This window comes from Rhipicephalus sanguineus, chromosome 3, assembly GCF_013339695.2.
Source record: "Rhipicephalus sanguineus isolate Rsan-2018 chromosome 3, BIME_Rsan_1.4, whole genome shotgun sequence".
Classification (NCBI taxonomy): domain Eukaryota; kingdom Metazoa; phylum Arthropoda; class Arachnida; order Ixodida; family Ixodidae; genus Rhipicephalus; species Rhipicephalus sanguineus.
Window position 1 is genome coordinate 208,842,599 of NC_051178.1, and position 19,433 is coordinate 208,862,031.

The 19,433-nt window shown below is 46.4% G+C and overlaps 1 pseudogene; it reads right to left on the reverse strand.

Annotated features, from left to right (window-relative positions):
* Positions 1-10,522: 10,522 nt before the first annotated feature.
* On the reverse strand, positions 10,523-12,201 carry LOC119386278 (septin-7-like; annotated as a pseudogene).
* Positions 12,202-19,433: the final 7,232 nt, after the last annotated feature.

Consider the following 19,433-nt stretch of genomic DNA (forward strand, 5'->3'; position numbering starts at 1 on the left):
CAGCGCTACAAGTCATGGGTGCGCCACAAGTTCCAAAAAACAATTTCTTCTCCATCCTCCGCGCTGGGCTGTACGTAGGTCCGCAGGTTGACTGTGAGATGTTTAGGGACGCTTTACTTACTTTCAATGAAGTCACTAAACACTACCAATTGAGCAGGCGGTCTTTTCCTCCTCCGCACAGCAAGTTTTCTAGACCTCAGGCCATCACGTTTAGAATGCTACAGACTAGGTCTTATCCTAGTCTATCTTTCCTCAGCATCGTCTCTTCGGAGCCTTTCGAGTCTACCTGCCCAGACTGCGGGGAGGTCAGTAACTGTGAACATATGCTCTGGCGGCGCCCTTCGTTACGGGGCCTAAGTCGGCTCACAGAACAGGAACCCGGCCGCGGCGGCTGCATTTTCGATGGAGGTGAAAATGTGTGAGGCCCGTGTACTTAGATTTAGGCGCACGTTAAAGAACCCCAGGTTCTTTAACGCCCTCCATTACGGCGTCTCTCATAATCATATCGTGGTTTTGGGACGCTAAACCCCAGATATTATTACGGTACACATGCGAACAAAAAAATTACACCATCTCCCGCTAAAGGGGACCATGAGGCGATGCGAAGCCGGATCACTTGCACTATCGCGTTCCGTTGGCGTTCTTGGGCATGCTACCGACCTCGCGTCGTGGAACGCGAAGAGGGACGCTACGCGCGTCGTATCTTCCATCTAGCCTGGCCGTTAATTCTCACAGGGCGAGCGGGGAACGCGGTCGACAGGCGGGCGAGAGGGGGCAGCGTAGGAGAGGAGAGAGAAGGGGAGGGGACGCGCATGCGCACGAGCTCATCGCGGCGTTGCGCAGGAGAGAATTTCGGAATGTCTAGCCCGCGTTTCAGAGGAAGAGTGGAAAGGGGAAGGGGAGAGGGGAAGGGGAGAGGGTGAGTGGAGAGGAGGTGTGTGGAGAGGGTATGCGCATGCGCAGTAAGGGTGGTCACGCCGCACACCACCACCACCACCACCACCGGATTGAGCTCCGCCTTAAGATACTTCGCATCTAAACAGTCGGGCCTGCAGTAAAAAGCGGAGCTATAGAGGAAGAAACAAACTTACAGGGGAGAGCATAACGTTACGCAGCCAGCCTTGGCAAGCTAACTCTCCTTCAAGTCATTCTTCACGCTTTGTTTTCTTGCGGTATCAACCCAACACGTCACTTCTGAGTGAGCGTATTGGCAGATTAGGTCACACAAGGCTGCCACAGCTTCGTGTGACCGTATATCGACGCACTCTTTTTAGGGGCGAAGCTCCTTATAGCGGCATCCGTTCGTTCCTCGTAGCGTAGTATGTAACCAGTCTTACGCTTTGACCTGCAAGGTGGTGCCGGTGGGAGATTTTTCCTGTGCGTTGTTGAACAATAAAAAATTCGCAGCGTTAGCTAAAAGCCGACTTCTTCTGTCTCTCATTCCCATTAGCAGCCATTCTTTACCTCCAAGGTAGTGCCTGGTGAGATTTCTCCTGTGCGTGATTAAACAATAAAAATTTTGTTCAAAACACCGTTGATTGATGAAATAAACCAACAAAAGACGCCAGATGTTTTGTAAAAGCAAAACGAAAGAACGCTAGATGTTTCTAAAGCAAAACGAAAAGACGCCAGCTGCTTAACGAAAGACGCCAGATGTTTTTCTAAGCAATGGTTTTCTAAACAGTGAAAATTCACAGCGTACATGTAAAATTAAAGTGCGCTGCAAGTCGTCATAACTCATCGAACCTTTAGTATAAACGCGCCCGATCTCACGTCGGTGATGATGTACTGGGCAGAATTCACGGAAGATTCACGGTTTACCGATGAACCTCCGCAGCTTCGCCCACTCATCATCATTCACTCCGTGGATATGCTGTGATTTTTTTTTTAATGCGAAGCATTTCTTAGCGAACTTCTGCGACTTTGAGCGTATCTATCTATCTATCTATCTATCTATCTATCTATCTATCTATCTATCTATCTATCTATCTATCTATCTATCTATCTATCTATCTATCTATCTATCTATCTATCTATCTATCTATCTATCTATCTATCTATCTATCTATCTATCTATCTATCTATCTATCTATCTATCTATCTAGCCGCCTACGACTTTGAGCTCTCCTGGCCGTTTCATTATTCGGATGCATACTAAAATTGGTGTGGGATAACGTGACCGTATTACGAACATAAATGACAGGTCATAACATGAAAATCATGATATGCATGACATGAGCAGCATGATATACATTCCACGGCCTTGGGGCTCTTGCGGTCGTTCTGTTAATTTCATATATACCAAAATTGGTATGGTGTGACAAGAGTTCATGACGAACTTAACGACAGGTCCTAACGTGCAGTTCATGACACGCATGTCATGTGCAGGATGATTTACGTGACATGATCTCGAGCCGCTCACGGCCGTTTAAATGAATGGATATATACGAGAACTGGTATGACGAGACATTTCTGTATGACGAACATAACTGACACGTGTTAACATGAAAATTATGACATGCATGTCATGTACGAGATGATTTACATGCCACGCTCATGGCGCACTCGCGGCCGTTTCGCTAGATTGATATACACCAAAATTGGTATTGCGCGATGTGACTGTATGAAGAACATGAATAACAGGTGGTAACATGAAAACCATGACATGCATGTCATGTATGTCATGATATACATGCCACGCTCATGGTGAATTCGCGGCCGTTTCTCTTGCTCGATATGCACCAAAATTGGTATTGCGCGACGCGACTGTATGACGAACGTCAATGAGAGGTGGTAACATGAAAATCATGACATGCAAGTCATGTACGACATGATTTACTCATGGTGCGCTCGCGGCCGTTTCGCTAGATTGATATAGACCAAAATTGGTATTGCGCGATGTGACTGTATGAAGAACATCAATAACAGGTGGTAACATGAAAACCATGACATGCATGTCAAGTATGTCATGCTTTACATGCGATGCTCATGGTGCATTCGCGGCCGTTTCGCTTGCTTTATATACACCAAAATTAGTACTGCGTGACGCGGCTTACGACGAACGTAAATTAGAGGTGGTAACATGAAAATCATGACATGCAAGTCATGTACGACACGAACTGCTCATGGTGCGCTCGCGGCCGTTTCGCTAGGTTGATATGCTCCAAAATTGGTACTGCGCGATGTTACTGTATGAAGAACATGAATAATAGTTGGTGACATGAAAACCACGACATGCATGTCATGTATGCCATGATTTACATACCACGCTCATGGTGCATTCGCGGCCGTTTCGCTAGCTTGATATACACCAAAATTGGTATTGCGCGACGCGACTGCATTACGAACGTAAACGAGAGGTGGTAACATGAAAATAATGACATACAAGTCATGTACGACATGATTTGCTCATGGTGCATTCGCGGCCGTTTCCCTAGCTTGATATACACCAAAATTGGTATTGCGCGACGCAAGTGTATGACAAGCATAAATGCCAGGTGGGATCTTGAAAATCGTTATATGCATATCATTTACGGCATGATTTACATGCCACACTCATTGTCCGACCGCGGCCGTTTCGCTAGACTGATATACACCAAGATTTGTATTGCGCAACGCGACTGTATGACTGATATAAGTGACAGGTGGTAATATGAAAACCATGATATGCATGTCATGTATGGTATGATTTACATGCCATACTCATGGTGCACCTCGTGACCATTTCGCTCGTTTGATATACACCAAAATTGGCATTGCGCGATGTGACTGTATGACGAACATAAATGGCAGGTCCTAACATGCGAATCATGTTATGCATGTTATGTACGGTATGATTTACATGACACTGTCATGGTTGTGCTTCCGGCCGTTTTGTTAACTGGATATATACCAAAACTAGTATGGCATGACACGAGTGCGTGATGAGCATAACGACAAATTGTACATACCAGAATATACGTCTCATTAGTATGACATATACCAGATTGTGGATGCATGCGTGCATGGCAAACACGCGATATATGGTGAACTAGATGCCATGGCCTGAATGATTCATTTGGCTCAAAGTCGAACAAGGCGATCTATGCAGCTCTTTGCTAGCTGCTTCGCATTACATCGATTTCCGCCGTGCGTGGGATCTGCCGGATTTTTTAAATTTGCGACATAGACTTGCCCTTAAGGCATAATATTTGTTGTGTAGATTTGTGGTAAATGTGCGCCGTTAGGCCGGTGTTGTGTATGAAGTGAAGAAGTGTCTTGTGGAATGTGTTGTCATGTATCCATCGGTCATAACTGTTTGTGTCACTGTAGCGAAGACCAGCATGGAGGAGATGACGGGAGCGTTTCCGACTGTAATCCTCATGTCCATATAAAGTGGTATGCATCTGCTTGCATCACCGGAACAGAACAGTACGGGCATGTAGCACCAACTGGTAAATGCGACCAGTTCCATGTTGAGATAACAGCTGGTGTAAGGGCCACCCCTGCCCGAAGTCTCCTAAGCACGACTTCCTCCGCCCTAGTAAGGTGAAGGGGGACAGAGCAGACACACGGTGGGATAACAGCGCGTGTATCCTGCCGGAGAACATTTTTACGGGCACGGAGTGTATTTAGGGGTTGAGGTGGAAGGGGAATAGATGGGAGGTCTGTATTAGGAGGGCAGTGTGCCTGTTGGTCAGCAGCAATATTGTGAGGGTTCGCAGCATGGCCTTGAATCCAGTGTACCCTGATGCAAGTGGCTGTATTACGGTTCACCTTATGTATCGCCTCGCAGATTTCCATCACCTTGTTGACGTGGCGATGACATGCTGGGCCTTTCTTTCTTTTTTTTGCTTCGATTTTGTTGCTCTGCACCTAATTTTTTGAGCGGAACGCCGCCCTGGCTCCGCTGATAAGGCGATTGGGCACTCGCTTGTCAAGCTTCCCTTTACTCTCTTCGAGTGCGCAGGTAATGCAGCGAGCTTTTTCAAAACGCTGCGCAGCTGATTGAGTTGCGCCAAGTTGTTTCTTTTTCTTTTTTCACGTGAGAATGAGGCGACGAAGCTGTTTGTGCGATACACAGCTTGCATTATTTTTTTAGGCACCACGTGGAAAATGCAAAACTTTCAAGAGCAATGGATATAATACGATTTATGCTTAATCTATGTAAGCCACGCGCGGTATGGTTTCTTAGAATAAATGCGTGGGAAGTCGGACAAAAGCTATATGCTGCTGACGTGCGCAAGTACGAGGGATCTGTATTCTTAGAATTACCAACGCCTCCCACCGCAGTTCTGAGTGACACTGCTTTGTCACGTCCAGTGGGAGTATAGACGATTTTACGTAAGGCGCATGGGCACCGCCACCTTGGGCTGTTAAACGAATGTTTTCTTATTTTAACTCGAAATTGTTCTATGCTGGGGTCCACCAAGACTTCACTAACGTCATTTCTGACGCGGAAGTGACGTCGGTAAAATGCGCACGACCAGATGGAAAAAATAAACTTGCAGAAAAAAGTTTCGATGATTCGGCTGAGATTCGAACCCCCGATCTCTTTGGTCCGCGACGATAGGTGCCGAGCGCTCTGTTATCGACACTTTTTATTGCGATAGCAATTATATGGACAGTCTCGGCTGATTTTTGCCGTCGCCGTCGTCATGCACCGAATATATATATATATATATATATATATATATATATATATATATATACCAAAGAAAAATAATTCAGAAAAACTTTTCGACGCGCGGAATCGAGCGGGCGACCTCCCGCTTTCCAGCGCGCGGCGTTAGACGGTTAGGCCACCATCAGCACCGTCTTTCACACCACTTACATCTTACACACCACTTACATCAGCATGCTTTCTTAGTTACCACATAGATGGCGCGATGTGCACGCGTGGCGCGCTTTAAAGGTCGTCGCCCCGTTCCTGCGAACGCCGTTGCTCTTCGACCTACAGGGCGTGGTCGCCTTCGTGTGCTTATCTCGAGGAAAGAAGGGGGCGGCTGGTGGGGGGGGGGGAGCGGGGGTTGTATGTCTTCTGCTTTCCCCGCGATGTCCGCGCTGAAGTCACAGAGCGTACGAAGGTCGCTTCGCTCGCTGCAGCGGCCGCGTTTGCGAAAGGAGCGCGCTGTTCAAGCAGAAATAAGCAACAACTGGGAAAGTTAGTTCGCGCTCGTCCTGTGTGTACCTCAGGGGCGTAGCCAGAAATTTTTTTCGGGGGGGGGGGGGTGTTCAATCATACTTTATATATGTTCGTGCGTGCGTTTGTATGTGTGCGTGCATATATACGCAAGCAAAATTGAAAAAATTTCGGGGGGGGGGCTGGACCCCCCCCCCCCTTGGCTACGCCCCTGGTGTACCTGTTCGTTCGTTTCGCGCGTCCTGCTTTATGTTTGAGCAGTGCGCTTCCAGTGTCGAGCTGTGACGCATGATAGTTCGCGCTCGTCCTGTGTGCGTTCTTTTCGTGCGTCCTTTGGGCTCGAGCGACGCGCTGACAATTTCGAGCTGCTTTCCGTTCTTCGCGTTACATTCCAATTTATTGCTATCGCATTCATTGCTTCGCCGTTACGGCGAAACGGTGATTTTTTTTAAATTATTGCCTGTCTTAGGCAATCTACAGAACAATCACGTCACGTACACAATACAAATACATGCTACGGAAATTATCAAAAGACGTCATCAGTCCCATTTGGACTGTTGTTTTCAACTTAAAATTGCTTCAGTGCTGCCAGAGGTTCTATCCTCGACAGCCATTCTGGCACGGGGTCTCCCCTGCGTCTTTATGGACGCAAATAAAGTTTTCATCATCATCATCATCATCATAATCATAATCATCATCATTCTGGCACGACGTCACGATGACACGGCGACGCCATTGGCTAGAGGGGGTCCTTTGACGGCGAAAAGCCGCTTTTTTTTTTACTTGTACCCGAGTATAGTAAATATGCAAGCCTAGACCAGGTATATATATTTTACCTGAGGCAGTTCCGACATGACATACGTGGCTTTGATCGGCCTTTGCCATGGGAAAGCGAACTTTACGTGTACAGCTGTGGGGGCTACCTATTTATCTCCAGAAACTTCGGCCTAACCCAACCTGTGTTGCGCAATAAATTGTTCTATGAACACCAGAAAGACCTTTTCGGGCTATCTTGACATCAAGTGCGACCTTACAAACTTTACGCATTGAAAGGTCGAGACTCAAAAAAATTTCGACCAACTCTGCAGGCACAAAGTTCATGCACGTGCGCACCTGGAGTAAAATTCCTTGAAAAGTATCGCCGGAATATATGAAAGACGGTGGTCATTTTCGTACGACGGTATAGCCGTGCGCTGATATACTTGCGTGGTGTCGTCGTGCTCTTTAGAAGATTGCGACCGAGTTCAGCGGCCGCCATGGAGCATGTTAATAAAATGGAGCTTCCCCACTCGAGGCTGATGAGCGCACGCGTGCCTACACGCGGCGTACGTTGTATAGTAAACAAACACATCGCAGGGCAGTCAGGACAACGTATATAAAACGGCGCCATGGTAGCGCGCTTCAAGGTTGGTCTAGATATTTCCTTTCTACATCTCCACAGCACGTTGCTAAAGAACTTAGCAAAGATGAATGAATTTCAGTGCGCTGCGCGAAATTAAATTCGCAACCACGACTTTTGGCCGACTTTGTCTGCTGCAGGCGGCGCCATGTTTCTCACTGAACGTACAAAAAAAAAAGGAAAAAAGAAAAGGAAAACGTTATCGTGGAGCGTGAGGGCCTCCGCGACCTGACATAATCAGAACACGGTGAAAAATGTCTTTAATATACAGTCTGTAGTAGGATGCTGCTACCTGCGACGTGGGTGGTGTCCATGAACTCTCGACTGCGCACAGGTTTCAAGCTACCGGTTTTAACAGCAGCGCTGTTTAAGCTCGGAGTAAGGCCGGTGTCTTAGACAGATGCAAGAAATACCAGCGAAAATCCAAAACAAGGACGAAGAAAAACATGAACCAGCCGGCCGAGCTAAAGTCCCTACATTTTTTTTTACTTAGTGAAAAATCTAGGGACTTTAGGAGAAACTTTTCGCGCGTCCGTCGTAGGCAGAAAACTCGGTGGGTATGCGCCACATAAAGCGGGTAGGGCCAAGCAGGTGCTAGCATAGTATAGCCATGCCATAGTACCGTATAGCAAGGCGCGGGAAAGGGAAATGAGGGTGAGGAGAGATGAAAGGATGAGGGGAGGGAGTAAAGCACGACATAGCCTTGTATAGTATAGTTTAGCAAGGGGGTGGGAAAGGGAACTGAGGCTGAATGGAGAGGAGGTGAGAGGGTAAACCACATATCATAACCATGTACAGTACTCGCGGATTCAAACTCGACATCAAATTTTTTCAGTATAACGACTGGTATTCGCAATCGCTCGAGATAACCATGTCACGTCGCGACAAATGTGGTCTCTAAAGGTAACGTTGGCTCGGATGTACGCGTTCAAATAGAAATTACGCCGATATGACCCGAAAAGAAGGCGGTGGAAACAAAAGTATGTGCATTCCTTAGCCCTAAATTGCCCTGTTTCAATCCGTGAGTACGGAAAGAGAAGCGAGAGTGAGGAGTGATGCGAGGGTCAGGAAGAGGAAAAGGATGAGAGAGGGCAAGGTAGAAAGAGACAAGGAAAGAAAGATGGAAGAAACAAGAAAGAAGAAGAAAGATATAAAGAAAGAAAGAAACACGAAATAAAGAAGAGGATGAAGAAAGATGGAACTCAATCCGCGTTCTCAATGCGGTGGCGCTTGCTTGCCAGCTCCGCTGTTCACATGCGTGGAACTAGCTGGAATTTCCTTTTTTACATTGGTTTTACTGCGGAGGGCAGTTATAAGCTACATATGCAAAACCAGAGATGCCAAAATTAGTCATGAAACGTAATTAGATCACATTGCAATTACTCTTATAATTTATAAATGTAATTAAGCTGCATTACAGACTGCAACTGGCCAAAAGTAGTGACATCGCATCACATTACTAATACCTTTTAAAAGTAAACAAACTGCTTTGAAATTACTTTAACAAAAGCTCGTCATTTCGTGCACTAGCTCATATACGCTTTAGTTACAGCACATATACATTGAAAGCTCAGAGATATTTGCTGAACTTTCCACGCTTGAGGTTTGGCACTCAGATTAACTTGTACTATTTTTTTACTTTACTATTCTTTTTTGGTCAATATTTTATGCCATAAGGGAAGTGGACGTGCCAGTATTAGACCAGAGTAATTGGGAAAGTATTGAGTAATTTCCTTGCCATCACTCGCTTGTTGCCAAATTAGCAGCCCACTAAAAGTAATTCGCGATGTCACTGATTTCTGCAATAAGTAATTTAGTGCAACTTCATTACTGCCAAGTCCGTGCAAAAACGTGTCGACCGGGTTCCAAATCTACGTGTGTACACCCAGGCTGCGTGGGTCGCACTCGATTCGGCTCGTTCTTTTTTTTTTCTTTTCTTTACCAGTAAGTATACGCTTGCTGCGATGCATTGTCCAGGGTTCAGTACTATAGCTTCACATCCCGCTGGCGTAACATGACTAACCAGCGAAATAATTGTTTCAAAAATAGCTTGACGATTGCATTAGATAAGCGCCAGTGCTGTCAGAAGCTTTCGTTCCGTCTCGAATACGTGGACCGAATGCAATATGGTTTAGCTCAATCAGAGAGCGTGGAAGAGTCGCTCTCAGTTTAGGAGCAGAAGAGTTGAGATCTGGGCCAGTTGGTTCATGATACTTGACGAAAGCCAGCAAAAGAACGCCTGCCTTTTCTCGTGTCCCGTTCTTTTGCTGGCTTTCGTCAGGTATCAGTTTAGGAGAAGTGTGAACGCATCACTTATGGTGTAGTATGACCTATTTTCTTCCGAATGAGACTAGGAGAAACCACAAGCTCACCGAAGTGGGATCTTGACTGAACAGCTTCATATACACGATCTCGTTAAGTATATTATAATTTGTTGAGCCATACCATTGCTTGGGTTTCTCTGAGAGAGAACATCTGTTTGCACAGACGAGTCGTTTAGAGAACATGAGAGGGAACAGCGTTAACCCAGCCTGTACGTGAATACCGGTGTTGCACGTATTATACACAAAAATGGCCGTCCATCGCAGCACGTACCATTAAACAAGGATATCTTCTCAAACTCCTGAGACAGACTGTGAGCACAGATGAAAGAAAAATGCATTCCCAATTCCTACCACCTTTTCAGATGGTCATCCAATCGAAACACATCGTCCGGGTACGGATCATAATTTGCCGGGAAACACAGATGGGATGTACACATTTCCACGCAATTGCCATGCAAGAAAGCACAGGCTGTTTGAGGAAAATAATTTATAAGCAAAGGAAGACATCTCCAATAGTCAGCTTCGACAGCCATTACAGGAACGAGGTGTGGAACTGTGGCAGTCTATCAAAAGTAGAGCACGATGCAAACGCAGGAGGAAAACTCCCTTCCTGCACATCAGCGTTTCCAAGCAGAGAAGCTGCAGTGTGGCTATTATGAGGTGCTCTCGTTCCTTCCATCAGTTGCCATCATCTTTCCATTCCGTATGTTCTTCAGAATCGCGCAAGGTTATGTTTTTGCGAAAGATGTTTTCCTTGTCCTCGTAGACTGCTTCAAACTTGGTCTTGTCGTCTTCAAAGTTTCTGCGCTTCTCTTTCAGTTTCATCTTCTTCTGCTCGAGGTCCTTCATCATCTGTTCATGCTTTCTCAAGGCGCCCACTTCCATCTCTTTGAGAGTTTGTGTTTCTCTTGAATCTTTATCTTGAATCCTTGTTCCATTACTTTTCTCGTTCGCAGCAGGCTAGCTTCGTTTTCTTTCAGCTCGTGTTTGATACGCGACAGGAGGTTATTGTTGAGACTAGCACGATCTGGTTCTTCCGGCCGTTTGAGAATAGCCAGCTTTTGTCGGCGATAGTTTTCGTAGTGAACGTCGTTCGTGACTTGCTTCAGGTCTTGAGTGTTGGTCCTAATAAGCATATCCCGCAACGCATTATAGTCGCAAATATCAGAGTTTTCGATGTCTACAACTCCCCAAGGGTAACTGCGACCCTTGAATTTTCGACCGTTCGCTTCCATCGTCGTATCGCTGCCGATTACAGCGAATGGAACACGTTCTTTGAGCGAACTTTGCAGCTTTCTTTCTTCCTCATCTTCAGCATTCGGAAATTCGTAAAGGCTAATCTTATTCCATCTAATCTCTCTCAAGATCATACGCTTGAACCTCCTGCACTCCTCCGCTGTCATAGTGTCCGCTTTGGCGATCACTGGGACGAGGTTCACTTTATCATGCAATCTTTTCATGAATTCGATATCCAGGGGTCTGAGCCCATGTACCACTGGCGGGATAAAGTACAGGCAGCAGTGGACTCGGTTATCGCGGAAAGCCTCTCGACGAACTCTGGATTCAGCGGTGAAGTACTGCGCGTTCATAGCTTTCTATGTAGTCGGATATTGGCTGCCAGGACAGGTTGTGTCTACGGCATCGCCGAAGCCTGGCGTGTCCACAACGGTCAGTGTGAGGTCGACGCTGCCTTCCCTTAGCCTAACTCGCGTAGCTTCGACGCACGTCGTTTTCTTGACGCGATGAGACGGCCCAGGGTATTCGCTTCCGTAGATGTTAGCCATGAACATGGAGTTGACGAGCGTCGACTTACCAAGCCCGGATTCACCAACTACCATGAGGGTGAACTCGAAGCCCTTCCTGATCACCCGGCGATAAACTTGGTTAGGTAAGCTTGCGAAGCCCGCATAGCTGTGAGAAGCGCTGATGTTATCGGCCATCGATGCGTACGTAAACGGCGCGGATACCACGGCGGCACTCGAAAGTACGCCAGCGCACTCATTCCTTCGGACAGCGCAGTGTGAGGAAACCAGGTTGGCGCTCTTGGAAGTCGAAACCTTGGAACATTCCTTGTTTTCGTCAAAATTGGAATCCCGACAATCGGTGCACAACTTTGAAAGTTCAGTTTGTTCTTCGTCTGAGGGTAGGCAGTCAGAGGTCAGCGTCAGTGACGAACGTGAGGGCGCCTTTTGCCGGTCAGGCCTTGGAGGCGTGGACGACGACCGCGATGAACGCCGGATGCCGTGGTGGCATGATTGGCCGAAGAACCGCCTCAGGATCGGGTAACAGCTGCCTGGCCGTGCAGAGACCCCGGTGGCCGAGTCCGAAGAACTAGAACGATGCGGCAGGACTGGCATCATCCAGGACTAAGACAAAACAAATAGCCACAATTGACCTCCGAATCCTCTACATCAACAGTGTCCACAAGCTTCTTTCCTATGTCGTGGTGCTTGCCCACTACGGGGAATTGGCCGAGAATCCGGTGGTTAAGTAGATGGGAGATAAGGGACTGTTCTCGTCCATGTTTGTTTTGCGCAGCACCTTGCTTAATGATTCTTGTGCACTTTAGCAGAACAGACTGTTGGGCTATAGTTGGCTATCCATGAGCAGTGAAACATTAAGCCCAAAAAACGATGAACACGGTAAAGGGAAACAGACAACGTAATGGCGCTACTAACAACGTCTACTAACAAACAGTATTCTTGTGTATATTCGTGGATCGTTACAATAGCACCAGGCGGCTCACAAACGTGTTTTTATATATATAATCTTTCCCGGCGGCATGTTCGCACGTGCAAACTTTTGTTGCGAAAATGTTTACGTAGACATGGGGTAACCTTGCGGATCTTGGATTGTCCCGACATTACGGGCTTGACCAATAGGGAATGGAGCACAGTTAATAAGCCTATTCGCATATGAGGAGCTAGACACGATAGTCGTCTCCACGTGTGACACCATAGAGCAGACGGCCTCCACAACGGTGTCTAAAGGACTCTGGCGTGCGTGAAGAATGAACGCAACCTCGTGCCTCTCGAAACAATTAGAACCAGAAGCGCCTTTATCCACGGCTTTCTCTCATCGTAAAGCACAGTTTTGAACTTTGCTTCGCTGCGTATGAGTGAATCAACATTGCTCGTTTTCTACAGCGGAACTCTTAAGCTTGGCGTTGCGCCGTTAACCGTAGACAGAAAACTACCATCTTCATGGACCGGCACGCGCTCTCTTCTTCCTCTTCGCCTTCTTCAACTTCTGCTTCGCTCCCAGAACACGTGCGCCGATTTATCCGGCGTGATATGCGATAACTCTGGTGGGCGAGAGAACGAGCACAGAGAGAAAGAAAGAAAGAGAGAGAGAACTATTAGAAGAAGCGAGCGAGCTGCGGACGACTTTTAAATGCGCCCGTTGCGCTCCTCGCGCCATCTCGCTGGTAATGAAGAAACGATTATAGGCCTAAGCGCCTGCTGTCTCGGAGTACTGCCAGTGGTAAAAGGTGTGTAATAACGCTCGCCGTTAGCTTCCTGGACGATCTGCGTTTTGTGGCGTAGCGGTTAGCGCCACGCGCTGCGGAGCGAGATGTCACTGGTTCGATTCCGCGCTTCGGAAGCATTTCTCTGAATTATATTTCTTTGGGACTTTACATATATACACATACTTATACATATACGGTGCATGACGGCGGCGACTGCGACGGCAAAACCAGCCGAGACTGTCCATATAATTGCTATCGCAATAAAAAAAGATAGAGAGAGAGAAATTCTATTGGCGAAGCGGGATTTGAGCCTGCGTACCCGCGAACCGAAGGCGAGCGTCGTAACCACTCGGCTATCCAGGCCTTCTGTAGATAATAGTATAGCAAGGGGGTGGGAAAGGGAAGGGAGGAGGAGGAAAAGGAGGAGGGGAGAGAGTACATCATAGCACAGAAGGAGAGAAACAGCGAGAAAGAAAGGTAAGAAAGACATAAAGAGAGAGAGAGAAAGAAAGATAGTAAGAGCGAGAAAGAGAAAGAAATATATCAAAAGAGAAATAAAGAAATAGAAACAAACAGACACAAAAAGACATAGAAAAAAGAGGGAGATGACAGAGGAAGAAAGAAAGAGAAAAATAAAGAGAAACCAAGAAGGCCCTCCAGCTCCGTACATCCTTCAGGCTTGGCACCCACAAGTGCGAATAAGCTGCCTTCATTTTTTTATTATATGTATTCAAGGAGGCACCTGTAAACTACGCCGGCTTCTACTCTCACTTCGTATACGGGCCCCAAATAATGTTAATGGCTACAAGAAATGATGCAATGAAAAACAGTTTCCAATTTCAAATACACATACGCAACATTAACACACAAATACCAATGATATTTCTGATGAGTTCAGAAATCTTCATGGTGGTAGTAGAGAGAAATAACAAACTTTAATGAAATTCGCGGAGATGTTAGCCCGATTACGACCCTCTTTGGTTGCAACTACAGCACTCGCGAACATGCACACAAGAACCAAGCTAAGGCGGTTGCAGAAGTTATTACGGAAACACAAATACGTGAAAACAAATTATATTTCCGCAATGCAATGTTATCAATGTTACAAGAATAAAATTTATAGCAACCTTAAAATGTTCTCGAAACTTCAAGAAACTGTTCTGCACCGTGTTACAATTTTTATGAAGACCCAAGCTCTTAGCTGTAAGTAGACTGGCCCTGCGTACGGAGGATGCATCTTTATCGAAAGCCTCACGTGATGGGTATCGTATCTCTGTGGTTTAAAAACAAACACAGAAGAATACATAGGCCATCTTGTAAAAACTCTTCAGCTTCGTCGCACATGTAAGTTCTATTATTAAAAGCTGACTGTGGTCATCTTGCGTAACCACACGGAGTGTCGAGAACTTGAACACTTCACGTGAAGGACATTTCACAACTGCAGGCAACGCGGTGTCACGGTTGGCCGAAAAGCCCTGATTGATTAACCGGCGTCGAGTTGCAGCAATAGTGGTCTATAGGCAAGGGTTAGGCTTTATATGACAACGAAAGGCGCTTAGGCGAAGTGCACTTTTGTTGTTTCTAATGTGTACACACGTCAACCATCAAAGCCGCACGCGCTGCCAACTTAGAGCGGTTGTCAAACAATTTAGCGGCCCCGCCACGATGGTCATGGCGCTCGGCTGCTGGCCCGAAGGTCGCGGGATCGAATCCCGGCCGCGGCGGCTGCATTTTCGATGGAGGCGAAAATGTTTTGAGGCCCGTGTGCTTATATTTAGGTGCACGTTAAAGAACCCCATGTAGGTTCGAAATTTCCGGAGCCCTCCACTACGGCGTCTCTCATAATTATATCGTGGTTTTGGGACGTTAAACTCCTGATATTATTATTAAACAATATAGTGGGCAACCAACATGCTCCGAGACCGCGCGCTTTGCAATATTAAAGGGACACTAAAGGCAAATATTAAGTCGACGTTGATTGTTGAAATAGCGGTCCAGAAACCTCGTAGTGCTACTTTTACGCCGAGGAAGTGCTTATTTTGAAATAAAATCACGTTTTTAGTGGTCCGCATCGCGTTAGCGCACTTCAAATCACCCGCCCGAAATCAGTCTTTCACACGTCACTGCTGCCGTGCCCAACATTGCCCGCCTTTACTACGCGGCGGCGTGCACTGGCGGCGTGCACCATTCAGGCATCCGGCAACATCACATGAATGCGGCATTTTGTCGAACTTTCTGTCAGAGCGACTTTCACGAGCGCGCAAAACACACGCGGCAGTACGCGGTACCGAAACTACAACTGAGACGCGACCGCGTGAGCGAAGCAGGGCGCCGGGCGAAGCACAGTTCGGCGAAAACGGCACCTAACCACGTGCGCCGTTCCCCATGGCAACGCCAAGGAGGTTCTTTTTTCCATGAATCAAACAGAAACAAACAAACAGCATTTTATTACATCTCTTGATGCACGGAAGGTTCTTATTTTATTGCTGCTAGTTTTATTACTAGTGATTAATTGTAGGCAGACTCTCATACGTCATCGGGATCATTTTGAAAATGTGTCGCTCGTGGCGCTCATCGTGTGGTACATTTAGCTTAATTTCTCGGTAAGTAGGACACTGCTGTTGATAATATTGCCGTTTTAGACGTTGTCATACATTGAGCTTTCACTCTGACATAAATTGTTATTGCCTTTAGCGTCCCTTTAAGCGTGGCCATACACTTACGCACACGCGGGGTTCTATCTATCTATCTATCATCTATCTATCTATCTATATCTATCTATCTATCTATCTATCTATCTATCTATCTATCTATCTATCTATCTATATCTATCTATCTATCTATCTATCTATCTATCTATCTATCTATCTATCTATCTCTATCTATATCTATCTATCTATCTATCTATCTATCTATCTATCTATATCTATCTATCTATCTATATCTATCTATCTACTATCTATCTATCTATCTATCTATCTATCTATCTATCTAGCTAGCTAGCTAGCTAACTGCCTCTGGGCGCTCTCTTGGTCGTCTCCATAACTTGTAATACACCAAAATTCTCATAGCATGGGATTGATCAGTGTATGACGAGCACTTTCCAGAGCTACCAGCCTCGACCTAACCAATGCAAAAGGTGACTTTAGGTTCCGACATGTCGCCGGCTCTATCGAAACAATCTGTCGACATGACCCGGCTAGCAAACAGGTCTCTAGACATTGTCTTCGACCATGCTACCACCTTCATTCGGTGACACGACCACAACAATCACCCCACGCTCGCCGCTCTCAACGTACAGTCTGTGCACACGCACGTGCACGGCCTCGAAAAAGACGCCTGCTCACAGAAATTGGCGTGTCAGCACTTTCTGAAACCTGGAGCGACGAGCCCACCGCTATCACGGGATTCCAATGTGTCGTCCACAGCAAGCGCCTGCATTGCTGGTGCGGCAGTGTGGGCACATGTAAGAACAAGGCGATGCGCAACTTCAACGTAGGCCGCATCCCACTGCGCCGGCCGCCAGAGAACGGACACACTCAGACAAGCAGCGGAATCGGCGAGGTCTGCGTTGTGCACAACAAGCACAATAACAAAGACATTGTGATCTCCGCCATTTACGTGTGAACTGTCAAGAGCCCCTTCCACACATGCACACGGGTTCGTGAAACGTGTGTGCGTTCTTCGTTATAACGGACAAGTATAAGAACTACATATAGGCTAACCGCGTCCGGCGTTGTAATACCTGTGCTGCTGCTGGCATCGTTACGCAACTGTAAACAACTGGTTATATAACACATGTGCGACTCTTCATATGTGTGTGCGTATACCATTTGCGCCTATCTTTAGCGTGATTTGGTAAAGTTTCGCTCAATGTAAAAAAAATTATGCCCCATGCAGGGGCGTAGCCAGAAATTTTTTTCGGGGGGAGGGGTTCAACCATACTTTATGTATGTTCGTGCGTGCCTTGTATGTGCGCGTGTATATATACGCAAGCAAAACTGAAAAATTTCGGGGGGGTTTGAATCCCCCAACCCCCCCCCCCCTTGGCTGCCGCCTGGCCCCATGCAGTCACCTTCCCGTCGCATGCTTCGCATTACATCGATTCCCACGGTACGTGAAATCTGCCAAATTTTTTTAACACGAAAGTGTTTTATGCCGGGGTCCACCAAGACTTCAGTGACGTATTTTCGTCACGGAAGTGACGTCGTAAAAATTTACACGATCAGATGGCAAAGAAAAAAAGTTCCGTCAACGGGCGTCGAGCCCACGACCGCTCGGTCCGCAAGAACACATGCCGGGCACGCTATCCACTGCGCCACGGTTTTTTTTTTTTGCTTTATTGCCTGTTTCCAGACATGAATTACATCACAAGCAAATAGAATAAATAACAAAAAATGGTGTCCGTCCTACTGGACAGACATCAATTTTAAAATTCCTTGAGCACTGTCAAGGGTTCCACCCTCGATAACCACTCAGGTCACGACTCTAGAGGCTCTACAAACGCGCCTTTTTATCTACCACTTCCCGGTCGTCGAGGTGGTGTGCTCTCTGGGAGCGGTAAACTAAAGTAATTCGTCATTACTGTCGCCTCCGCGAATAGCACCTGAAACGCGTTACACGTCCGTCCCACTCAGCGCGTTTTCAATAGAAGTTCAATTTTTCATGCCTTAACACACCGCGAGGTGGCGATTTTAGCGCAAACGTCGTACGGTCATGTAGGCTCCCTATAGCGTCGTAAAAGGTCGGCCTCACCAAAGCTCCGCGACGCGCCTGCCTCACCTGGCTGTAACACCGCGTTCCCCGCGCTAGCCCGAGAAAAATCGCGGCGGGCTACCGGGCGGCACGACGCGCTTTGCGTTTCCCTCTCCGGTCTGTGGTGTTCTATCACATTTTAACATGCGCGGGATGCGACAAGTTCTGCGTCCAATATGCGACGCTCTTTGGCTATAACACCTAGTTCTCTGATTACGCTTTCACCGTTAACTACTACAGCTGCCACAAGGGTTGTTTAATCATTTAGCAGGGACGTCAGTCGTCGGATGATGGAGATGTACCACCAATCATCAAAGTGGGTGCATCCACATTAAACTGTGGTATAATGACGGACAGAACATTGCAAACTCTCTATGTCGAGTACAGTAAACATTGCGGCGGGGCCAACGGCAGCATTCAGCGAAGTAAAGTATCAATGAACGCAATAGGCTGTTTTAGAATAGGGTACCCAAAGTTTCGCGTTAGCGTATGACGCATGCGCAGTGGAGACAACGCTAACGCGAAACTTTGGGCACTCCATTCTAAAACCGCCTATTGCTTCTTGGCGTTTGTCGCCACTGCGCATGCGTCATACGCTAACCTCTTGGGTACGCAAGTTATACAGGGTGTTTCAAGAAATGTGTCCAACCTTCTAAAAAATCAGGCAAATGCGATATCTGAATGCTGCCTTCAGAATTGGTTTTCTGTAGTGGCAGAGATTTTAAGATGGTTGAAGAAATTATTTGGGACTGTAATTAAAAAAGTTAAATTAATAACATTTTAATTAGTGGAGTTAGGAGGTTGTGTCAAATGGGTGAATTAAAGTTCTTCATGCCAGAAACCCAACCCAACTTTAAGATTTCGAAAAAGTGGCACCTAGTAATAATTACGAAGTAATGAAATTCAACCAAATTCAATGGCAAAACCTAAACAGAAACATGGAAGAACGCAACTGCAATTCTTCTGAGACGTCCAAAATGAGTGAATGACTTTTTCTGTAGCGCTAGGCATCTTAAGATGGTTAGAGACATGACTTGAGACAGTAATTAAGAAAGTTAAATGAATTAACTTTTTAATTAGTGAAGTTAGGTGACTGTGTCAAATTAGAGAATTGAAGTTCTTCGTGCCAGAAACCCATCCCAACACTGAGATTTCGGAAAAGCGGCCTCTAGTAATAATTACAAAGTAATGAAATTCAAGCGAATTCGATAGCTTTCGCTGTTGAAAGCCGTTGCATTTCGTTGAATTTCATTACGCCACAACAATTACTACACTCTAAGAAAAAAAGAAGAGTATGCGTGACTCTTTTCGGGAGAGTTCGACTATGCCACGTATAGGACTCTCTTTAATAGTCCACGGTGACAT